We start from the raw sequence: 27,382 nt of genomic DNA on the forward strand, positions 1-27,382 counted from the left end.
GCCCCCTGCACCCCCTGGGAATTCGCCCCCTGCGCCCCCTGGGACTTCGCCCCCGGCGCCCCCCCGGGCCTTCACCCCCGTCCCTCGTCCCCATGTCGTCATGGAAATTTTGACCGTCAAAGTTCCAACCATTATCCAACAAACAATACTTACAAAATATCTTTCGAAATGATATGTATATATAGAAATGATAATATAATATAGAGAGGCTTGCCTTATATAGATAATATAAGGCAAGCCTCTCTTCTTCAAGCGGATATTAACACTGTTTTAGAGTTCAGTTCCAGTTTAGGGCTTGAACTGAACACTAGTAAATGTGCCATTATGAGTTATGGACGTGCGCATTCGCTCTATTGTCATGGATATTCCATTGGATCCTTGTTGTTGAAGCGTGTGGAATCTACATATGGTTGACTTGGGTATCACTTTTGAACCTCAATTCACCTTTCACAACCACATCAAGACAGTCGCTGACGTTTCCTTTCGTCGACTTGGATTTGTCTTGAGATATGCTCGGTTATTATCCAACCCCTTGTCTTCTCGCTTGCTTTTCAACTTGCTTGTTAGAAGTAAGCTAGAGTATAATGCGATTGTGTGGAATCCACCTGAAGCAAATTACTCTATTATGATCGAAAACGTGCAAAAAGCATTTCTTCGTTTTCTCTATAAGAAAGAGTTTGGGTACTACCCATATCTCTACCCTACTCCTTTCCTTTTGGGCATGCTTGGGCTTAATTCCCTTGAACTTCGGAGAAATTTCACATTAATTCGTTTCGTTCTCTAACTACTGCGTGGTAATACGTCATGCCCGTCGTTGCTGGAACAGTTGGGACTTTATGTCCCTAATAACTACTTATGTGTTTGATAAACATCATAATTTGATTGTTGTACCTCCTGCTTGCACAGTTCTTTTTCGAATGGCTTATATTCCAGGAGCTATTCGAATTATCAATGAAATCGTTGCTGCCGTGCCTGAATGCGATATTTCCACCTAAGTGAGCGTAGATTACACTGTTCGACATGAAAAATGGTTCAGAGACGAGATATGACTTTTCTTATAGATCTATGCCCAGTAAACACGAATCTGGTAATAAAAAATGTCGATTGGCTTGATATTTGGAGATATATGTGTTTTATAAATCACGCGATTTTTCTATATTTTGGTGTTGTTCGGTCGATGTCTCAAAATCTGTCAATTTTCTGTTCAAAATGAATATTGGAATCTAAAATCGGGTATTTTATCTTTCATTTGTAGTACTTTTCAGCTTTCAAATCTCTCTAAGTAGTCGTCCAGTTCAAATCAAAAGTTAAAAGTACGTATTTTCACTTGGGATTTTTTCCCACTGTTAATACTATTTTATATTGAGTATTTTGTATTGAAACATGTTTATTGGGATAGTGTTCTAGCCACATTATTTTTTGTTTTTGTTTAAAAGGGTTAATTGGAAGTGTGCTGAATTTTAAATCGGTAAAATTGTGAGATAACATCTCGTACTATTATTTACTCGTATTAACACGAATCTGAATTGAATCAATAATATCTACGAATCTCGAGCCAATCGACATTTTTTATTACCAGATTCGTGTTCACTGGGCATAGATCTATAAGAAAAGTTATATCTCGTCTCTGAACCAAAAAAAGTCGTCATTTGTCGAACAGTGTCATCGGATATTATTTTAATATATTTATCTGGTAACCTGCGCTCATCATTATTTTCTTAATTTTAATGTGATGTACGTGTGGAATCTTAATCTACTCTCTTCCATTTGGGCCTCGCTGTGATTTTATTTTTTATTTTTCTTCATTACTTCCTGTAATGCCACAAAAACTAATTATAAATAAATAATATGTACCTATTCAGTATATTCGCGTTGCCGGAAAAACCATCGTAGACTCAACGCAACGGTCCGGTGTTGATTCGACAAAGATAACGCTTTTCCCTTCTTTTGCTTGGTTATTCCCCTAGGGTCGGCCACCGTTTGCGTGCAAATAATCATGTTGGAAAGGAAACACACAGGCCACACCCATTTAGTGAAACATTCATTTCTTCTTCCTACCGAACTGCCCTCCGCGGACACCCAAACTCCCACCGCGCTCATCTTCGCCGTGTGTTTGCGAATCGCTCGAATAACTTGCGACTCACCTTCTTATTTACCTACGTATGTGTGTATAGTGGTTTCGAAAGGAGGACGCCAAGTTTAGGGTGATGAAGTCTCTTTTTCGTTTGGACCAATCAGTTTTATTGTCGCCTTAAGTGTTAGCCGTCGGAGTTGTCTTTGTGCGGCGGCTTAAGCCGAGGTGTCTCCGCAATCTTTCTCTTCCTTTTTCTCCCCTTCGCCTCTTTTATTCAGTAGGATTTTCAAAGCAATGATGCTAATTGGATCTCCGACGATGTTGAGACGTTAATAGAAACGGCGCAATGTCGTGATATATAGCCGAGTTTGTCAGGCGTTGATGTGCTAACAACACTTCTCCATGTGCATCTTAATTTCTTACTGTATCTGCATATGTACGTAGTAACAATAGATGCAGTTTTGTGATCATGCGAAAATTCAAACTCGAGATTTTGAATGATTCGCACTCAGAATCTATGACTGATCACGTTATCATGATCTAGAAAAAATGTGTGTGTGTGTGTGTGTGTGTCTGTGTATTTCAGGGACTTTTTGAACACCGTTAGGCCTATCGAACTGAAACTAAGTATCGGTTACTGAAATTCTTATCGATATGACGTAATTTTTTTTTAAATTTTTAAGTTGACCGGAAATGGTACCTCCCCTTATAGGTGTCCTCTTTTTATTACTTATTACTTACCTCCTTAACGTTTCACATGGCTTTCGTGTTAGTGGTCATTTTTATCTCTTATCCGATCGTTTTCATACTTTGCCATATTGCTCATTTTGGTCATCAATATACGTTAATGTATCGTCTGCCATTACGTTGGAGGTAAAATATCGTATACAATGCGTATCAAATATCCAGAATCTCGGATACGGTGACGTCTATGACGGTACGTAAGGCTACCATAATCTATCTTCAACCTTTTCGCCTTGATATGCCCATTTCAGATTTTAATTGTTTAAACGCCTATAATTCACTCTATATTTTATAAAATTTGCTCTATAGGTTCTCGTTATCTCTAATATTTAAATATTTATAGTTTTAACTCTCATATGTATGTATAATTAAGTTTTGGAATTCAATTATCTCCCAAACCGCCAACTGAATCGGACTGAAGTTTTTATTTTACAAGTGATATAAATAATAATCTTTATAACTAGATATTTTTTAAATATTTTTATCTGAACCGGAAGTAGTACTTTTACTCTAGAGAATCGAGGTATTTTATGTTTTTCTCAGAAACCTTTTAGTTTATTGAACTGAAATTTCATATCTATCAGTTTAAGCTTAATACGTTAAGGGAATAATAATAATTTAAGAAATATAAAATAAAAAACAAGTCCTGATCACTCATCACAGTGTGGCAAAAATGTTAAAATCTTAAGGTGAAAAAAATTACACCGATATATAGAAAACGTCGATAGAAAGCGCACTCACGAGTGTGTGTAAGTGTGCTTCGTAGAATTTTGCTAATTATAAATAACGCAACTGTTGCATCGTTAGGAATAATTTACGATAGCTGGTGAGATGTAAACTAGGCTGAAATTATTTATTCAGCGACTTCGTAAATTTTCACTAGAGAAACGCGATTTTCGATGTTGGAATTCAAGTTTAAATATTTCAACACTCGAGAACAATGTTATTTATCTCTTAAGTAACGTACACACATAATTCAAGCCATACAATATTCACGCGTGCTGTTACTTTTCGTGGATGTCGTCTTTTTTAAATTTATTTTCAAGGAAAACCTTAGAAAAATTTACCATATATGGACATATATATGTGTATGTACATATATTGATATGAAATTTTGCATATCCAAACACTAATAAAAGTAACATTATAATATGAATAACATACGAATAAAATTCGAATGTATGCTCGTTTTCCACAATGAGTTGTGTCTGTCATTACTAGTACTAAATGTACAAAATGTGTATACTAAAATTCAGGGTAAGATATTGAACTAATTCAAGTATGGATATATTCTACTTGATATATGTGCATACAAACGTAGGTATATTTTAATATAGCGCAAACGTTACGTACACAGAACGAGACATGTGGCTAGAAGATGAGCAAAGGCAATACTCGAATGGTACCCAAGAGAATGTACATATGTACATAGATATACATATATGTTAGGTATTATATAGTGAAATATACAATTTATATGCAACAACTATTTGAAAAGCAAGATTAAGGCAAGTAGATGATTGCAGTGTAGCATAGAGATGAATGGAGCCGTCTGGTACATAAATTATGATTGTATTATACCACAGATATGTATTATTAAAATATGAATTTTGACAATAAAATATAAACAGCTGTCTGGAAAATAAAATATCCACTTTTTATTTCAAATTGGAATAGTTCTAAATTCTTTCAAAATATTTTATTTATTTATTACAAGCCTAGAGAAAAAATCGATGCGGTGCAAACGATCGACAAGCGCCAGACAGACTGAACCACAGATTAACGACACGTTTACCTTATGCGTGCGCACTGCTCGCACTAACACTAAGCGAAATCCCGACATACCTACTATGTATACGTTCTGTGCTTCTGATACTTTAGTTCCAAATTTTGCTTATTAAACTCGCCAGAAAGATCCAACTCAATTTTAATAATTACCATTTTAATAATTGCATCTGTGCACATCGAAAGGTTACTCGTCATCTGATGTGCAATCTATCATTCGTGAAGTCGAGAATTGCGTTTAAAGTAGCCATCCAGTTAATCTGTGGTTCAGTCTGTCTGGCGCTTTTCGATTGTTTGCACCAAACCCAGAAAAAATGTATACGTAGTTAATTTTTTTTATTATTTGATAGATGCAGAATATGGATAATAGATTTTTTTTTTATTTGAAAAATATATTTTTAATGGGAAACATATGTATGTATGTATGTAGTGATTAAATTATGCGACCTATTCAAATCAAACATTGTATGCCTGTTATTAAATCATTCTCATTTTCTAATTGTATATATGTATGTATAATATGAATATGATTTTTTCACATACTAAAAATGGACTTTTAAACGAAACTTTAGATACAATTTGAATTTATAATAAATGAGAGTGAAAAATTAGCTTCACCAATGTTTAAATGAGTTGCAAAGGGATGGTACATTGAAGCGTATGTATAGCTCTGATCTGACACAAGATTCCCATATAAATTTAAATGAGTTATTTAATGATTAACCTCTAGCTTCATGTCGCAAAAGTGCAAGCTACGTACAATTGATTTGGCCAAAAATCTTCAAAAGTTGGGCCACCAAATTTATTTTTTGCTAGTTTTGATTTCATATTTCGTATTTCGAATTATTTTATAGACAGCAAAGCTTACAGTAATATTATTAAAGACCTTGCATTGAATTATAACATATGGTAAAGTTAAAAAAACATTTTAGGTCCTTTTAACATATTGCACGAATGCGGCTGGGTTCTCGTAAGTCTAACGCTACATAGGATTAACTAAAGCTGTCAGCTATCCGATTTGACACAAGATTCCGATGTAAATTTTAATGAGTTCGTTAACGATTAAACTCCTCTAGCGTCATGTCGGAGACATTAGTAAGATATCAAATCGACCTGTAGAGTGGAAGTGGTTCAAAATCAGATCACAATTTTTTGACGGGCAGGTATGTCACAGAACTAACAGTGAGTGAAACCAATAAAAAGGCTATTTTTATGTAAGCTGATAAACCGCTTAAACCAATTTTATTCACCGTTTGATAGGATGGCTACTCTCGCATCATACATAATTCTATTATATGTATCAAATTCGAATTTGTTAAAGTGGAAGAGACCGTATGCTTATAACCGATTAGTGCACACCGATAGTCTTTCTTTTCATTTAAATAAACCTACATATATATAATAATATAATACGTGAGAAAATTTTGATAAAAGATCAACATCTTCAGATTAGTTTCATGTCTTTAGATTAAATATATAAGCCGTTATATTTGAAAGTGGCGGAAGGCTAATTTTCAGTTCCAAATACAATATTTCTGTTTGACTTAATTCACAAATTGTTATTATTATTATTTATTTATTATTAAATAGCAAATTGCAAATGAATTATTTCACAATTAACAGTTTTAAACTAAAACTAACAACTATAATATATGTAACATTGATAACAAAATTAACGAAACTATAATTAGTAACCTTAAAATAATATAATATAACTCCAAACATAGCATTTTATTAAACTTACATATATAATTACGTCATCTTCCACAGAGGTATCCATTAACACTTCTCAAGAAAGCACCAATGTTACTAGCACCTCTAATGCTCTCAGAAAGGGCGTTGTATATTTGAACACCTCTGTGGAAAACACCTGTAGTTTTTGCTTTCTTAAATCTACCTATAATTAATTTATTCCTATTTCTAGTTTTATAATTATCTATATCTCTATTCCTAATTAAATTATTATTAAAATATTTGGGTAATAGATTCTTATCTAGCTTATATACAAATTTTACAGTGCTTAATTTAAGAATATTTCTAATATCCAAACATTTCAATTCATCTAAGATACTTCTAACATTCTTTCACAATCCACTAAATAGATTGAGCACTGTAGCGCAATATACGGTATGAGGCCGTACAATACAATTATATATTAATATTTTACTCTTTATACTTAATAAATTTCTTAACCTACAAAGTACACCAACCATATGATTATTAAAATATTTGGGTAATAGATTCTTATCTAGCTTATAAACAAATTTAAAGTGCTTAATTTAAGATTATTTCTAATATCCAACCATTTCAATTCATCTAACATACTTCTTTTATAAAAAAAAGGTTCCATCAGAATAGTATTTAATGTCAGAAAATACAAATTTCATTCTTTCGTTTCATCACATTCAAAATTGCACGCATTGCTCTATTCTACACTTTCTGCAGTTTATCAATACACAATCCACTAAATAGATTGAGCACTGTAGCACCATATACATACAGTATGAGGCCGTCCAATACAATTATATATTAATATTTTACTTTTTATACTTAATAAATTTCTTAACCTACAAAGTACATCAACCATATGATTATTAAAATATTTGGGTAATAGATTCTTATCTAGCTTATAAACAAATTTTAAAGTGCTTAATTAAAGACGATTTCTAATATCCAACCATTACAATTCAACTAACATACTTCTTTTATAAAAAAAAGGTTCCATCAGAATAGTATTTAATGTCAGAAAATACAAATTTCATTCTTTCGTTTCATCACATTCAAAATTGCCCGCATTGCTCTATTCTACACTTTCTGCAGTTTATCAATACACAATCCACTAAATAGATTGAGCACTGTAGCACCATATACATACAGTATGAGGCCGTACAATACAATTATATATTAATATTTTACTTTTTATACTTAATAAATTTCTTAACCTACAAAGTACACCAACCATATGATTATTAAAATATTTCGGTATTAGATTATTATCTAGCTTATAAACAAATTTTTAAGTGCTTACATTAGATTATTTCTAATATCCAACCATTTCAATTCATCTAACATACTTCTTTTATAAAAAAAGGTTCCATCAGAATAGTATTCAATGTCAGAAAATAAAAATTTCATTCTTTCGTTTCCTCACATTCAAAATTGCACGCATGGCTCTATTCTACACTTTCTGCAGTTTATCAATACACAATCCACTAAATAGATTGAGCACTGTAGCGCAATATACATACAGTATGAGGCCGTACAATACAATTATATATTAATATTTTACTCTTTATACTTAATAAATTTCTTAACCTACAAATTACACCAACTATGTGATTATTCAAATATTTCGGTAATAGATTCTTATCTAGCTTATATACAAATATTAAAGTGCTTAATTTAAGATTATTTCTAATATCCAACCATTTCAATTCAACTAACATATATACTTTTTTTTATAAAAAAATAGTATTCAATATCAGAAAATACAAATTTCAGCTAATAAATTTTCCATTTTCCCGCAGTACATCGATGAATTAAGCATTTTCGTACTGGCAATCGCAAAATTTATAAAATTGAAATACCACATCGATGCACCTTCGAACCGATCAGCTTATAACGATACGGTTGTAAAATGTAAATGTGTTTTGAGGGAGGGAGTCGGGGGAGATATGGCGAGCGGGCGTTTAAGCGCGTTAACTGAGCACCAGGTACATTTCGCGGCACATCGGAAAAGCGGCATCGATTTTCCCGCAACGGGAAGAAGGTGGCGTTGTAGCGGTGGATCGGGAGGGGGCTGGGGTGGGGTGGAGGGGGACCGTTTTCCGGGGATGGGGAAATAATCGACTAGCGCCAGTTTTCCACCAGCCAGTCCATTGTCTGAAGGAAAGCCATGAAAGCCGCTTTCAATATGGGTTTTGCGCTAATACCCCCACGCGTCACGCCCGCGAGGATCTATCACCCCGCGTAACATATACATTTGAAGCGACGGCTCGGAAAAGTCCCCGGCGACCCACGAAGGATTTCCACGAGGAAAATTTTCACGTTTGGCCTGTTTATTTCGGCGGAAAATTCGGCGCACTTTTCCCCGCTGCATTCAGCCTGCATCCTTAACGCCGACTCCCCGAACTTTTCTCGCGATCAATAAACCTTGGCTTCGATTCTTTTTAAGAAAAATCTAAATAAATCATAAGAAACATACGTATGTATAAACCCATATATACTAACTTAAACAAACTGCATGCCATATATAATATTCCGTTTGTTACAGACATTACTAACAAACTAACCAGTAGATTATATGACAGAATCACTAATAACCATACTAACACACTTGTGAAGAGTCTCGGTGATTACAACAAAATGTCTATACCCTTCAGGTATAAACACAGATTACCTAAGCACAATCTGCTTTAGGTCATCGACTTTAGAGAGTCCTTAATTAATATTATGTATTAGATGTATTATGAGCATGTATAAGAATTGTAAATAGGTTTTTGAGCTCTTTTTCCTATTATGCTGCACATTAACATTAGAATAATATAATACTATGATTACTAAAAAAATTAAATTTAAATTGTAAAATAGAAAATGATCAGTAGACCAGTACCTATTAAAATTGATATAAGATGTATTGTGAACATAATTTAGTAATAATAAAAAGCATTTAAAAATAAAAAATCAAAGTACGTACGTATGTACATACATACATCCGTTGCTCGATTTACGCAGTTGATACGAAAAACTACATATTTCTTTAGATTTCGGGGTTACAAACTATCGTTTCATGATATCCCTGATAGTTGCTATCAGGGATAACTAACTACCAGTAGACTTCTATTCGTCATACGGATTATATGCGAAGACGTATGAGCTAAATTTTAAAATTAATCTAATTAAATAGAGCCTGATGAATATTCTAAGATATATGGATTGAAAGAGTCAACATAAGAGTCAAAAATATATAGATTATACGAGAGAAGTAAGAAGAAAAATGATTTTTATTGAATAATTTGTTATTGAATTGTGTTTTATTGGGGAAAGAGAGGATCTAATTCAAGGATTCAACGAAAGTGTATTCGGAATATGAATTCCTTGAAGCGTCAGTGAAAGAATACTTTTAACAATATTTCGAAAAGCTTCTTATGTTCGTTCATTGTTTTGTTTGAAGAGTTCTAAAAAAAAATAAATATAAATAATATAATTTAACGATATGTGTGTTAACTTTATACTTCTACTGGTGAAAGTATGCTTTCACATCGGAATACACATTTACTGTAACAAATATAGATAGACAGATTTGCTGTAACAATATACAAATATATGTATGTTTCTATTAAACAAGCATGTTTGTAAAGTTGTTCTTTCGTATTATCGTTATAAGGATAGAACTATATTAAATTTATATATACATATGTACGTATGTAGATCTGGATAGTAAAATTATTCTGTGGAAAAAAGTCGCAGAAATAATACGCGGCTATACAAATATATGTACATATTTAACATTCGTAGTATATTTGTAATCATTCCTTTACTATCGAATGAGCAATTCTTGTCTTCAGTTTTATTTATTAATCTGACCTAACGATTTAGATGGAATTTTATTATTCTATTACCTTTTTGGTACTTTTGGCTCTTGATTCTGGGAAAACTTATTCAATGGATAAGCAACCAAATAAACTACCCTTCATGAACTTCAGTACTATTTTTAGGGGCTAGGCGACGCATCGTGTAAATATAAAAAAGCTATAACATACATATGTATGTACATATATGTTATAACGTGTTGATTAAATTTTAAAATTAATAAATGATTTTAATACAAAGGCAATAATAATACGTGAATTTGTGTTATGAAGCCTACCCCTATTTCACCTATCTGAGATAGAATAGGGCAAGAATAATTGAATTAATATAAAATATAAAATTTTTTTTGCCCCATTTTTATTGTCTTCTAAATATTTGATATAATACGTTATGAAAAATCGTTTCCATGCCGTTTGATTTACAAAAATAGAATTTGTACATCATGCAATATATTATATATACCTATACAAAAAAAAAAGAAAATAGATTTCATCCGTTATTGACGTTTTGTCTCTTTCGCTTGACAACGTCAACTTGATTGAATATGATTCAATTACGGCGCATATTCCATTCAGGTATTTGCTTAAAAAAATTCTTGAAAATATACGATTTTTAGACGGTAAATAAAGCAAAAGTGCTTCGATTTGATCTGGATATTTTGATATTATCGTAAATATAATAATAATCGTTCAATATGTGATGATATACACATAACACATATTCAGTTTATTTTCAAAATGTTTGATCATTATGAAACATGTAAATATATAAAGGATATTAAAACTAATTTAGAAATGGCATTTGTATATATTATATGTACCTACATTTCCATTGGATTGATTTTCAATACCTTTGAATTACAAACTAAAAATCAATTTAGCAAAAGATTTCAAATGAAACGGAACGTCAAAGCAATTGAAGCTTTTATAATTGAATGATCGTTCGTTTCGTTTTCAACGTTGATTTTTTTTATTACACTAGTAATAAGTGTTATTCTTTACATTCGAAAAAGAAAAGTGGGGGGGGGGGTGAAAGATGAAGTAGGGGGAAATAAAAGAAAATTCCAGTGAAAACATTCGATGCCTTGGACGTCTTTTCAATTAGAAAAACCCCCGCTTGTATTTATTCGTATAAAAGAAAGCTCTCACGGATAAAGCAACGGGGATAATTGAATTTTCCACTTTTCCTCCCGTTTTCCCTGCTCCACGCAGCTTATGTTATTGCTCTTTTTCATATTTTTTTTGTATGCATTATAAATTACAACAAAAGGAGACGCAGACGGTGCAACAATTTCAATCCAACAGTACGGAAACTTAAATGACCCATTAAAAGTGCGAAAATGGTTAGGCGATTTCGCACAGTTGATTCGAAAATGATAAAGAAACGAGGAAATATATTTCCTAGAGAGTGCGGCAAAAAAATACTCGCAATCAACGGTAGAAGAAAAAGTTGACTTCCTTCTTCAACAGATAAAATTACTTAGTGAAACTTCAGAATTGCTTTGGGGATAATTTTCGGGAAATCTCCAGCCGTTTTTCCTCTTTCAAAGAAAAATTACTCCGTCGACAATGCTTTTTTGAAATATAAATGTACGTATGAAATGCGAGTGCAAATTGTTGAATACAAATTGTGCCGAAGAAATGGAATATTTAATAACTCACAAACCTTTATAGCATACAAGATGCATTTTCAATACCTTTGATTTGATCACACAACACGAAAAACCGACACTAATTTTAAAATAAAATTTTCATAGCAATTAAATGACATTCAATTTTTTATTAAAACAATTGCATTTATATCAGAAAAAAATCGAATACGCGACAGCTTATGTAAGTTTACACGAATTTCAGACACTTTCAGAAACGAACGGTTTTTTTTTATATTTAAGGGAATTGAAACTGAAATCGGAATTGGAACTGAAACAGGAATCCAGATCTGGAACTGAAACAGGAATAGGGAACCGGATCTTAAAAAGTAAACTGGATCCGGAACCAAAACAGGAATCCTGATCCGGAACTGAAAAAGGAATCCGGATCCGGAACTGAAAGAGGAATCAAAATCGAAAACAGACTCGAAATCGATATCGATGTCGTCGTCATAGAAAATTAGAATTCTACGAACCAAAGCTTATACATACAAAGCCTCTTTCGAAATTAGATATATGTATTAGATAGGTATAAAACATTGAAATGCTTCAGGTCAGTCATAATAATTAATCAGCATGATATGATGAAAAAAACGGACGATATGATGAATCCAATAATAGTACTGATCAAACTTATACATTAACTGCCAACTTTAGTATGTATTTCTCTACAAAAGACCTACTATAGATAGCTGACCTAATATTTAGCTACCTAATACATATCTATCCTTATATATTCAAAGAAAATTCAAAGTATCGCAATCAATATTCAAAACACTGCGGATAATTAGACTTTTCAAACAAAAGAATAAATAAAACACGTATTTTTTTATTTTAATTCAATGTTATGGCATCGCTTCAGCTCGTTGACTTATTTCAAGTATTTTTGTTGCCATCCCTGATTGTTAGCGGAATGTTGGTAAATCTCCTTAAGATGACGCGTATTCGCGTGTTTTATTTGCGTAGTTTCACAAGCGTCATTCTGGCAACTAAAATAAATCCTTTATGTTTTAATGGCGTGCGAACAGTTTATAGGGTCTACCATCAAAGATAGTCTAATTGTGGATGAAATGTCAAGTCGTAATTATTTATAAACAATGGGCGAGACAAAGGAGAGAGAGTGCTCATCTGGACCAGATTGCGCACGAATTGAACGTGTCTAGCCGTGTTTTCAGGGGAACTTTTGACAGGTGTTGTAATATTATAATATTTTACACGGTGATAAATGAGTTTTGAGTTTTTTTAGTTTGAATCGTGAGTTATGTTTGGAAGTTATGATATCGCTCTCGAACAAAGATTTCTGTGTGGTCTCTGGGTAATTGAAAATACTTATCCGTTGTATTTTGTTTAATTATGTCGTTTGCATTTCAAACTCCTCGAAAGTTTGCGGAACAACCAAGACACGACATCTTAAGACACGCCCGGCGAGTTTCAAAGTTTGTAAAACGGAGTTTATTTTAAAAATCCTTTCAAAACCAACACACGACTATTCTTCTGACTCAACTTCAGGACGAAAATTAAATATGAGAAAAGATGACAAAAATAGCTATGTTAGTCTTGTTTGATTCTATTTTTTTTACATACCTTCTTTACGTTTCACTTACGATTATTACTTTATTTGTGTACTAAGTAACAATAGATGAAGTTTTGTGATAATGCGAAAATTCAAACTTAAGATTTTGTTTGATTCGAACTTGGAATCGATCACTGATCACGTTTTCATGGTCTAGAAATAATGTGTGTGTGTGTCTGTGTATTTTGGGGATTTTTTGAACACCTTTAGTCCTATCGAATGGAAACTTTATATTTTGATTTTTAAATGCTTTTTATTATTACGAAATTATGTTCACAATACATCTTATATCTATTTTAATAGCTACTGATCTACTGATCATTTTCTATTTTACAATTTTAATTTAATTTGGTTAGTAATTACAGTATTATATTATTCTAATGTTAATCTAAAGCATAATAGGAAAAAGAGCTCAAAAACCTATTTACAATCCTTATAAATGTTCATAATACATCTAATACATAATATTAATTAAAGACTATCTAAAGTCGATGACCTAAAGCAGGCACGCAGCAAGCAGCACTTTATATCAGCTACTGCTTATAGATAAGAAAAATTTTAAGTTGATCGGAAATGGTACCTCCCGCTATAGGATTCCTCTTTTATTAAGTTTTTGTATTCAATTAACTCCCAAGCCACTCAAAAAATCAAACTGAAATTTCTTTACAAGTAATAGATTTATAAATTTTATACACTTGTATTTTAAAATATTTTTACCACAACCAGAATTATTACTTTTAGAAGTTTTTATCGAGTTTTTATCCTTTTCCATTGAACTGAAATTTCATATCTAGAAGTTTAAGCTTAATACCAATGTATTCATAAAATTTGGTTAACTCCCGTCAACCGGAATTGGCAGTCTACTCTTGTTCGATATTTTAAGACCCTTTGAATATGTGTATTCTTCACGAGAAAATTCAAGTAAAATCCTTGTATTATGTGATGGAAATAAACAAAAATCATTAAATTTAATCAACCGGAAGTGGCATTTTTTCCTCTTAGAAAAGTCAAAAATGTTGTGACAACTCGATTTTTTTACACCACTCAGCATATCAAGCTGAAAATGTATATTTGTATTCTTTATGTACTAACTTAGAGTTGATAAGATTTGGGTTAGAATTCATAAGCCGGTAGTAATATATTTTTTTAACCACTATTTCATTATTTTATTTTGAGCTTTTAAAGTATTTTTATCTTCTTGATATTTTATGTATATAATAGTTATAGTGGTGATAAGTAATAAAAAATTTTGAACGAAATCCGACAACCGAAAGTAGAACTTTTGTCTTGTATAAGATTCCTTACATTTCCGAAATCGAAGGTATCGAAAATGCTCTCAAAGTCGGAATGTGTGAACGTGTATGTATGTATGTTTTATTATCGAATTTTGTTTTATATACATCTTAAATTCTTCAAATACATAGATAAAGTTGTGTCCCATTTTTTTTTCTTTCTGATACATTAAATTTGAATACTTTAGCGGAAAGAATTATTGGTATAGTTTTAGAAAAACTCGCTCAATTCCAGGGCTGTCGAGTCGTTAAAGCAAAAACGCGACTCCGACTCCGAAATTTTTCCACAATACGACTATTTCCGACTGTGACTCTGACACAATTCGTTCAGGTATCTTTTGTTTGCACAGATTTCGAGAAACCGCACGCGATTTGCATCTAAAAGCACACCACCATCCGTGCGAAGGCATCTCAATGGACACTCGCTTTGAAAAGAGGAATGCTTTTATTTCGACACGGAGCAATTGAAACTTGTGTCGTTGTGTAAAAAGGGAATTTAAGGGCTTCAACTTATCCGTTTGATGGTGGAACGTAAAGCTTTCATCTCGGAAAATGCAAGAGCGTGGCCGATTGCAATTAACGCAGTTCGTAAAGTATAAACGGCCACTTTGAAGTCGTCAATTAGCGCAAATTAAACTGTGAAAGTTCGATTATGCACGGGGTGTTTGAAAAGCTCTCTCTTTCTGTTGTGTTGAATGTGATAGGACGAGCTTTCGCGGAATGCGTTTGATCGCTATCGTTGAAAACTATAGCTTGGCCGGCACTAACGTGTTTCTGTTTTATGTTCTTAAAAGCTTTTTTTTTCGTAGAAAGATACAAAATTTTAAAATGTTACCTTTTATTCTTTGTTGTGTGTTTTCAGAAATGCTAGTTTGGCCACGTGGAAGTGTGCCAATCTTCGCCACAACGATGGATACTGTCGGTGAACAATTCCACATTCAACATTGTTAGGTGAGTTACATACATATTACGTGTTTATTTATTTTTATTTTATTTTTAAAGGAAAACCAACAGTCTTAAATCAAAACAGAAAAATAATATATTACATTTCAGAAGACCAATTGTAGGTTTCCGCTGGTAGAAATAAAGTAAAGGGTAAACATACTCGTAGTCACACATAAAATTTGGAAATTAACATAACAAAAACAGAAAACTCAAGCTTCTACTTAACACCGAGAGGCGCCGGGTTCGATCCCACGAGCTCAACTCGATTGAAAAGAATTTTTCTGAGTACATATGTAGTGCTGCTGGTCAGACTTGGATATTTGTGACTCCAGGTCGATCGTTTTCTACCAGAGTGTGCTAATTTTCTGATTTCATTGTTGAAACGGTTCCCGTTTAAAATTGGCTAAAAATCCTTATGTCACCTACCTACTATGTCACCACTATTTGAGTATGATTATGGTACAATAAAATGCATGTACAATTCATAGATGTCTCATTAATTTGCGAGTTTTTCAGTGTCTCGTTAATCAACGACTTGTAATAAAAATGTTGCATTGTTTGTAATTGGCCAGGAAGGCGCATTGGGGTTTCCCTGTAAGGCCTTCCTGGTATATGTATATGTAAAAAATAAATAAATAAATTAAATGTAAGTATTGAATTTCACAATTAGTAAGATTATTCAAAAAGTCTCTTTACTATTGCTCTACTTGCTTGCTCATGCGTATTATCAAAAATATTAAGGTTATGTTCGCTCGCTAATTGATTGAAGGTTTTATTTGTATATTTATTTGTATAAAATCGAGGAGACATGATAAAATATAAATAACTAGTGGTTTTACCCGGCTTTGCTCAGTATTTGTAATATAAACAACTTACACATGGCAAAACAATCTAATAGTAAACATTAAGTAAGGAATTTTAATATGTATTATTACGTATCCCGTGCCGCTATAGCTCGCCTTAATTTTATTTGAATAAATACATACGTGAAATCGTTTATGGAAATAACAAAACCATAAAAAAGATAAGATAAAACTAATATGAGATAAACATTGACATCATCAGATTCACTTTACGAAACCGTGCCCGAAGTGTGCGAGTTTGTCGTTTATAAGAATTCAGTCAAGTCAGAATATCAGTGCAGTAAATTATAAACAGTTTGACGCGTCTCTCAAGTTCATCGTTCCAATATTAAGTTTGACTTTCAAATCAAATAACCAGCAGCATAAATCATGGATAGTGAGAGATGTTTGAATTTTGTGGTCACGGGTTCAATCCTCTGCTGCTGACCAGACCTTGGATATGTAATTCGTTTCCTATCAGGGTTTGCCAATTAATCTGATTTCATTAAAACAGTTGCGATAAATTCACAAAATTTACATTTTATAATATTTAGAGTTTACATAGGGTGACCAAACGTTCTATTTTGGCCAGGACAGTCCCGATTTTGACGTGGTGTAAGTACGTCCCGTCAATTTCTCTACTGATGCACAAAATAATTTTTGTTATTTATTTGATAATATTACATGGAAAAGACTTCGATAATGGTTTGATGTAGTTTATTGAAATGTAAAATTTGCACGTGGTGGTTCAGCGGAGCGTACGGAACACAAGTTGTCCGTACGCCGTCTGCTCGAACTCTGACTCTGTCGACCGTCGCGTATTTCCGCTTGGGCCGACACTAATGCCAACTCGTCAATAATGCCAATCGACAATCAGTTAATAAGACTGTTTGCCACACGTCATTACAAAAGTCGGAACATAGTCCCACATAGGAAAACTGTTGAACAATACAGTTATTCTACAGAGTTACAGCATTACTGACGAGTCGTTTACAATAAATCATAGCTCTTAAAATAATTAAATAGAGGGTGAATAATGAAACCTTTGCCTCATCCAGTGTGAGGATAAAATCAATTTATTGGTTCAGTAATATTTCAACTTATAGGTATACCTCTGGTGAATGTTGTTTCTATTTACATTAAAATTTTTGAAATCTCCTTTGAAGCTGTGAATAAGCATTACAAGATAAGTTTACTTTAAAGAAGAGAGAGTGGACTGTATATGGTTTAAAACTTAAGCATTCCTCATCTTGATGTTAACTTAGACAATACAATGTTGACACTGTTACAGTTGTCAAGACAGATCAGCTATTACCGATCAACTAAACTTGATTAGTGAGTGTAATGCTCCTAAGTTAACTTGATTTCATCAACAAGTAGCACAAACATTGCTAAATTAAAAGTAAATTGGAAAGTCATTCATTCATTCCTACAAGCAGGAAATGAAGGCGAACTATGATTATAGATGTCTCTACGTTAAACATCGAAATGTTCAGTATTATAATATTTACTTATTCTATGATTCACATAAATACTATAAACAGTAAGAGTTAACTTATGTTTTCATAACAAGAAACATAAGACCTGCGGATGACTCCCGGCAGGTCATAATTAAGTAGACATGAAATAATTTAAGATGCTCCATTAAGTGTGGCTTGGAGACTAACATTAACAAATCATGAATCTAATTTTAACTGTCAAATTTGAACAGTTTATTTTAAACTCGGATATAATCCTTCCGAGTGATGACATGAGACAAGTCTTATATTATAAAGACAAAATGATTAGATTAAATTCGGAGATATATACTGCCGAATGTTAAAATGAAAATAGCTTAAATTATACACACAACACAATTAAAGTGAATTACGGAGTACTACTATTAACATTGAATGATTTAAACTCATGATTACATCTAATAAGTAATATGAGTTGGGGGTAGTGTCTTCGGGTTAAACTAAGCTACCGAAGTTGACGGAATTGAAGCTGCTGTTTCTCCTCCCTCTTGCTGATCTTCCTTCCTGTCAAGTGGTCCTTGTGGTAGAATCGGCAATGGCGCCACTAGATGACTGGACCGACGAAACTCTCCGCTGGCAGTAAAGACGTCGACGACTCGAACTCTGCCATCTGGTCCGGGATACAATTTAGTGACTCGACCCAAGACCCATCGGGTTGGCAGCATGTGTTCCTCCTTTAACAGGACCATTTGACCCACACTCAGATTGTTGCTCGAGTCCTTCTTCCATTTGTGTCGTAACTGCAAAGAATGTAAATATTCCGCCGACCAACGTTTCCAAAATGCTGCTGTGGTCAATTGTATCTGAAGCAGATTGGCATGGACATTAGTGTTATATTTAACCTCCATTGGAAGAGCGAGTAAGGATCTGCCAATTAAGAAATGTCCAGGTGTGAGGGGTAAAAGGTCTAGTGGATCCGAAGACAAGGGACTAAGAGGACGGGAATTCATGCAAGCTTCTATTTGAGTCAATACCGTACAAAATGATTCGAAATTTAAGGTGGTGGCCTTTAACACCTTGTTTAAATGAATCTTCATGGATTTAACCGCTGCTTCCCACAGCCCTCCCATGTGAGGCGCCCTTGGCGGGTTAAACTTCCAACGAATCCCTTCGGAGGCTACATACCGTAGTAGCTTCTCCTCATGAGGACGTTCGTAAATTAATTTTACTAAATTAACGAGTTCACGACTTGCACCGACAAAGTTAGTAGCATTGTCGGAATATATCGTATTGGGCCTGCCACGTCTGGCTACGAATCTTCTTAAACAATTTAAGAAATTTGAACTCGTTAAGTCTCCGACAAGTTCCAAGTGAACTGCCTTACTGGAAAAACACACAAAGACACAAACGTAACCCTTAATTATCTTAGAATTCTTATTGCAACCACTCTTCACAGGAAAAGGTCCTGCGAAATCTATCCCCACATGACTGAAAGGAAAATTCGCAGTGGTACGTTCAAGCGGGAGTAATCCCATTAATCTATTGTGTGACAGTGGTTTATTTCTGAAACAAATGACACATGAACGCACCACTCCTTTGACAGTATTATGTCCGGCCAATGGCCAATAGGTCTGCCGCAATAACGACAGTAAGGCTTGAGTACCCAAGTGAATATATTTCAAGTGCGCATCTCGGACAATCATGTGTGTAAGTTTATGCTTATTTGACAAGATAATGGGTGACGTTGATAGAGTTGTTCCCAGAGGAAGTCTACTTCCAACACAAATTAAATTCTCGTGGAATAGAGGGGACAATTTAGCTAATTTACTGCTACTGGGAATTGGATGTCCCTTGCTCAGCAAACGATATTCCAATGGAAATGATTCCATTTGCGATAACCTTATCAAATTATTTAAAGCATCTTTTAATTCTAAAGCGGACGGTTCGTTATTTTCTTTAACGTTTAATTGTTTATTCCTTAGTGGCCGACGAACATATGATAAAACTCGAAGGAGTCTTGGAAGATGAGAATGTTTATCTATCCAATTATTTTCCCTCACAAGGGTAGCGTTAGTGACTACCCTTCTCTCTGGAAGATCTATTGTGATCTCAGGAGGTCTTCGAGGCCATCGTGATTCGTCTAATTTCAACCAACTAGGGCCGTCCCACCATAACGAATTATGATTTAATTGTACATTTTTGTTTTTCTCTGCTATTTGAATCTGTCGGTACATCTGCTTAATATCCGCAGTAATCACGTATTTATGGAGTCGAAAGTTGAGTAGTAAACTTAACAAATCTGATTGGACACTAGGTCCCACCATCAAAATATTATTTAGTGAGATATTAGACGTTGTCTTTGCGGACGCATCAAAAACTACACGATATTTAGTGGTAAGGCTAGACTCCTTAACCACGACGTGATGAGGTAAATAACAATGAACCTCATGTGCCTCCGGAGGTTCACACTCTGACATATGTCCTAAATTTATGTACTCTTCTAAAACTTTATTGTATTCCATTTTTAAATTATTATTGGCTAAAAAACGTCTTTCCAAAGTTTTGTGTCTTTTCTCCGCAATGTGCAATGAACTTCCTAATACTACCGGGGAATTTTTATATGGTAAAGCTACACAAAATCTACCGTTTTTATCTCGTGATGTGTGTGCTTGGAAATGTTCCTCACATCTTTTCTCCTCAAGAGATTGATGTTTTACCATAGGAACCTGGTCGATCATCCAAAAGTTTTGAATGTGACTGTCTAATTGACTTAAGCCTATGTGGCTCTTCCCTGGAGCATTATTTACTTCGGGATATGGACCAACTATTGTCCATCCGAATTCGGTATCCTTTAAGATAGGCATACCTTTTCCTAACTGGATGGTTCCTGCTTTCATAGCATGAACGCAAATCTCGGCGCCGAGCAATAAATCGATTGGCGTCGGTTTATTCCAAAGGGGATCTGATAACTTGATTCCCGCTGGTATTGAAATTAACTGTTGATCCAGTTTCACAGTTGGAATTTCGCCAGTAATTTCTGGTAATACCAAACACAACACTTTGGTTGAGTAATTAGTGGTTGAAGACCTTATGGTCACCTTGGTGATGTGACGAATGCTACTTTCTTGATTAGCGATACCTACAATTTTTTGAGAGATTTTCTCTAATTTGAAGTTATTCTTCTTAGCGAAAGATGTGGTAACATAGTTGACTTGTGAGCCGGAATCTAATAATGTGCGACCCTTAACGACCGTTCCATTGGACGTTATAATGTCTACTTGTACCGTGGGTAAAATTATCTCCCTTTGAGAGAAATGAGTAGAATGAGCATTAATTGACTTCCTTCCCGTATTATTGGAACTAAATGTATCGTCCTGATGCAACAAAGTGTGATGGTTTTGTTTGCACCTTAAGCAATTATAGTTAGACTTGCAATTTGTTATCTTATGCGATGAATTTAAACATTTAAAACACATGTTATTAGATTTAACGAATTCATTTCTTTCCATACTGGATTTTGCTTTGAATTTATCACATTTGCCTATGAAATGATTATTTCGACAGAATGCGCATGCGTTTACCTTACTTGATGGGTTTTTGTTCGCGACATGAGTTCTCATGATTCTTTGACGACTATGAGGGAATTCCTTCACCGTAGTTACAGATGCAGTAGATTGTAATACATTACATCTATTCTGCAAGAATGTCTCTAAACTTTCATATGGTGGCATTTCTCTGCTAACCAGCGATATTTCCCAGTCTCTTACTATATTAAAAGGTAATTTCCTTAGAACTAAACATGTTACCCATGGATCTAAAATTTCTCTCGCGTAACCCAACGATTCAATGTTTTTAATACACACTGTTACCTGATTCAATAGATTTCTCAATTCGATATGTGATTCTCTTGTGATTAATTTTAAGTCACAAAGTGAATTAATCCTAGTTTTGAGATTAAGTCTTGGTAAATTATATTGCTTGTCTAAAATACTCCAAGCTATTTCGTAATTGTCTGAGCTAATATCTAAACCTGATACAGCTGCCAAAGCGGGACCGATTAAGGATTGATGCAAATATTGCAATTTCGTGACATTCGAATATTCCGTTTTGTTTCCTATTATATTCTTAAAAGCTTGTTGAAACGATTGCCATTCAGATGGATCTCCCTGAAATGTGGGAATGGTTAACGTCGGTAACTTATCTCTAGCAAATTTAATTGTTGCTTGCTCTACCTTTAGTTTACTATCTTGAAAGGATTGGCAATCTAATGCTGCTTTAAGATTTTTAACTGTTATTGTAATTGCATCGTACTCTTCGTCTATTTTGGCCGCTTTCGGTATGTCTGTAAGGTTATCTAAATACTCGTAATGGAGTTTTCGGACATAATCGTATGCTTCTTTAATGGTTTGATACTGTCCTTCATCTAATTCGGAGGATTTATCTATTTTTCCTTTTAGTCTTTGTACCGCGCCTGAATACCTTAATTCTATTGACGTCATTATAACTTCTACTTTATTTTCCTTCGCTAATATTTCTATCGATTGAGTCTGACTTCGAGTCTGATGTATTCTAGAGCTTGACCTGTCTCTAATAGGTTCTACGTCCCTAGTTGGATTTCGACCTTTATGCGACTTGGAAGTCGAAGCTTCTATTTCCTCGTTTTCAGCACTTGACATTTGTTTCAGAAAGTTGCACTATTTCGTCTCATAAATACAGTTGTTCTCTACTATAGCTGTCAATTGAACTATTCGTAGAGATAAGGTAATAATATTCAATGATTAACCGTGAATCTTAATATTCTACTTTAACTATTATCACCAGAATCTATCCAACATATTTTGGAAGAAATTACAACCCTAAATTGGTGGGTGCTTGATTTAAACCACTTTGGGGCTACAAGTCTTGTGATTTATTTTAAATCACCACTGTTTCATCACACATTATGAAACAAAGAGATCTACCGATGTATGAATATGCCGGTATGTACTTGATTTAATCCACTTTGGGGCTACAAGTGTAATTCCACATTTATCGTGGAAGGGGGGGGGGGGGAGGGTGTTTCTACACACATTAAGAAACAAAGATCTACCGATATGAATATACCGGTATGTACTTGGTTTAAGCCACTTTGGGGCTACAAGTATAATTCCACATTTATCGTGGAAGGGGGGGGGGGGAGGGTGTTTCTACACACATTAAGAAACAAAGATCTACCGCTATGAATATACCGGTATGTACTTGGTTTAAGCCACTTTGGGGCTACAAGTATAATTCCACATTTATCGTGGAAGGGGGGGGGGGGAGGGTGTTTCTACACACATTAAGAAACAAAGATCTACCGATATGAATATACCGGTATGTACTTGATTTAATCCACTTTGGGGCTACAAGTATAATTCCACATTTATCGTGGAAGGGGGGGGGGGGGAGGGTGTTTCTACACACATTAAGAAACAAAGATCTACCGATATGAATATACCGGTATGTACTTGGTTTAAGCCACTTTGGGGCTACAAGTATAATTCTCCACGTGCTTTGCTAATTTTACACTACATCTGATTTTACACTTTTAATACGAAATTCGATGCGACCGATGAAACCTTCCTTCGTAGCGCGATATTATTTTATACAATCGCGTTAATTAATTGTTATACTTTAAAACATATTTTAAAAACTGACCTACCCACATGATTGCCTTTTGAACAGATTGCCTGAGATTGAATACATTCACTTACTTGAATATCCTTTACGATGTTTATGTGATCGTTCCGATAATTTTGGATTACCTCTGTGTCCCATGCGTCTTTGTAGGTTATGTTTTTATTTATATATTTTCTGCGTCAATCACGCGGTCATGTACCTCTGTACATCAATCAATATATTGCTGAAATAGAAGCAAACATGTTATTAGTATTGGAAAGGTATGGATAGTAACAAAGGAACGATACCGATTTCTTAATTGACATCCATTTTTTCTCGACCACGTTTTTTCCTATTGGTTTGTCCGTTTGGTGTTGTGGCCTAGGTTACTGGTGTCCGGTTCGAAGTGACCATCATGGAAAAGACTTCGATAATGGTTTGATGTAGTTTATTGAAATGTAAAATTTGCACGTGGTGGTTCAGCGGAGCGTACGGAACACAAGTTGTCCGTACGCCGTCTGCTCGAACTCTGACTCTGTCGACCGTCGCGTATTTCCGCTTGGGCCGACACTAATGCCAACTCGTCAATAATGCCAATCGACAATCAGTTAATAAGACTGTTTGCCACACGTCATTACAAAAGTCGGAACATTACACGTTTTAGAAAAAAATCAGCTTGCGGCGCATGAGCATCATGTATTATGGTATTATATTAATTTTTTTTATCATGTTCATATTTTCCTTGTACACAAGAATTGTACATTCTGAAAAACAAACACAATTCCTTGACAATATTAATGGTTATTTGAGAGAAAAATTATATATTCTTCACATTAAGCTTTCAGCATCTTAAATTTGCTGATTTATAAAATGCTGCAAATTTGTCCATATATGTACATATGTCTCTGTGGCTTTTATTTGTTGACCCTACATAGATGTCGTGTTTAGTAAATAGGTTTATACCTGTATAAATAACTAAAAAAAAATGCTTTTCGAATGTAGTAGTGATAGTTAAAAAGTGTACCTCGTATCAAATAAAAGATTCAGTGTTAAAAGCATCTCTTTCATTATAACTTATACGAGAACTTAAAAATTTAATTTAATAAAAACAAAGAAATATTGATTGGGATCTTAACTGAATCATCATCAACCAAATAAACTGTTTAATAAAAACATAACAGGTTTAAAAAAAAAGTTTTCAAAAACATACCTCTTCTATAATTTGTATATAAAATTATTATTTTGAATAAAAATATCAATAATTTTATTTTACTACCGCCATCTATGTTTAAAACTAATAAACAAACGGTGGATAAACGTCAACGACAATCTCGCCGGGCAGATTTAAAACGCGTCTTACACGATGTTTTTGCACCATCATAATGGCGGAGGATCCATTTACATATATTGATGATAAAATGAGCAATATGGCAAAGTATGAAAACGATCGGATAAGAGGGCAACTTTTTTCTGAATTTTAATCGTAAGTGAAACGTAAAGGAGGTTTGTATAAAAGATAAGCAACCCCTGGAACATTATAGTATATGTATATATTAGATTTTTTTTCTTCAAATATAGTAGGTCTTGCCCTACAGATTGATTTTAAAATTGCTTCTTTGTATTATAATATGTAGCTATTATAATATCATATAATTCAGCAATTTTCTCTCTGTATTCATTAACGCTATACTTGTATGTTTAGTCATCTGAATTTCAATTTGTTTCCATCAAATAACTCCATTAAGTATCATACCAATCAAATAATTTGTTAAATATTCGAATAATCAATAACTCAAATAAAGTCTGAATAATACATAAATCTTTTAAACGATTTGCTTTTACCAAATATTATTTTACAATAATATGATCATTCGTAGAACGAATGATACGCACATAATATGTTTAATGGAAAACAATTCTATTCATTTGGAGAACAAATTTTGTTATATTTTGCAATACTAATTATTATATACATATTTAATAGACTGATCCCCATTTCGCCATAAACTTAGATAAGTCTAATAAATAAGACTTTTTACTTTAAAGTTTCACCGTTAACATTTTATTATTTTAAAGATGCAAAGTAAGCATAAAAAAGTTTTAAAATGATATCTCAACTTTTAAAGAGTGCAAGTTATTGTATTAATTTTGAACAAATAATTGCTTCCATTAATTTAAATAAACTTTTACATTTATTTGACATCCCTAAAAGAAAGATGCTAGACAACGAAAGTTTTATTAACAAACTTGAAATTGCATATTTTAAAACTAATTTTAGTCAAAGAACTATAATATTATATGTACTGTGATTTCAAACTGCCACAATTCTATTGTACGGATTTTTAATATACACATATGTACATACATTTGAAACTGTATTGTATGCGCAATAGATTGCTGAAGACTGTTTTCTTGTGAAGAAAAAGGCTTCGTTTACTAGTGCGAATCGTGAAGTAAAATATGAATTTGTTAAATAAAAACAGTGCTCATATAAACCTGATGCAAACAAACCATTAAATTTATTCGACATTTGTTCCGAATTATTTCGCTTCACATTCCGCCGTTCAAATTCATCCGATCAATCGAAAATGTCTCCGTAATTACAAGAGCGATTTTTCCAATTTTTTTCGCATATAAAATAGAACATTTCCTCCGGTGGATTTTCTGATTAAAACGCCGCCTGCCAAATTATAATCCAAACACGTAGCCTCCGTAGTCTTCAGGTTTTCACTCCTCGTATCGGGCCCCGTGAATACTAAAACCGGCACGATTGTCTTAAACGGTTCGTTAACCCCGACCGGGAGGGGCGATTTCAGGGGCCCGAGGGTCCCTCCTGGGGGCCTCAGAGGGTTCGGGTCCGGCCCGTCCGTGCGTTATTGTTAAAGTATGACTTATGTATGTAGGTACGGAGAATCGAAAGCCAAATAAGTACCTACTTACGGGCCTATCTACCTGTTTATATATGCACTCGCCGTTATGGGCAATCACCTGAAATCGGAATTCGAAAGGGAGGGTTTCTGTGTTGTTTCCGGCTTAATTTCGTTTCGATTGGTCTTTTGTTCGCGACATTCGCAATGCTGGTTTTGTATATTGGAGCTTACCGAAGAGGGGAGGCTCGCCAAATTGTTTCAGAGAAAATTTTGATTTAAGATTAGAAAAATATTATTTTTGTACGTCATCTTTTCATCTACATATACATATAACCTTTCCAAACTCCAAATAATACAAAATAAATCCCTAAAAATAATTTATAATACACCCATATATACTTGAAAAAACTGCATACAATAAATAATATTCCGTTTGTTACAGACATTACTAACAAACTAACCAGTAGATTCTATGACAGAATCACTAATAACCATTCTAACACACTTGTGAAGAGTATCGGTGATTACAACAAAATTTCTATACCCTTCAGGTATATACACAGATTACCTAAACACAATCTGCTTTAGGTCGTCGAATTTAAAGAGTCTTTAATTATTATTATGTATTAGATTTTAAATAGCTCTTTGAGCTCTTTTTACTAATACGCTGTGCGTATTAACATTATAATAATATAATACTATGATTACTAAAAAAAATAATTTAAAATTGTAAAATAGAAAATGATCAGTAGATCAGTAGCTATTAAAATATATATAAGAAGATAAGTTAGTAATAATAAAAAGCATTTCAAAATCAAATATATTGGTGCTGGCTGTAGATGCAAGGCATTCCCTATTTTGTATTTTAATATTAGATATTTTTACTTGCTATTTTTTTATGATACTGTACAAATGGATTT

At 33.7% G+C, this 27,382-nt stretch overlaps 1 protein-coding gene across 1 annotated transcript in view; it reads left to right on the top strand.

Moving 5' to 3' along the window:
• The window catches only part of Fili (Fish-lips), a 181,655-nt gene that overhangs the window by 95,782 nt on the left and 58,491 nt on the right, over positions 1-27,382 (top strand). Inside the window, exon 2 of the mRNA XM_077426905.1 lies at positions 15,571-15,659. The gene's annotated coding sequence lies outside the window, so the exon portion shown is untranslated. The remainder of the gene's footprint in view (positions 1-15,570; positions 15,660-27,382) is intronic.

This window comes from Arctopsyche grandis, chromosome 1, assembly GCF_051622035.1.
Source record: "Arctopsyche grandis isolate Sample6627 chromosome 1, ASM5162203v2, whole genome shotgun sequence".
NCBI lineage: Eukaryota > Metazoa > Arthropoda > Insecta > Trichoptera > Hydropsychidae > Arctopsyche > Arctopsyche grandis.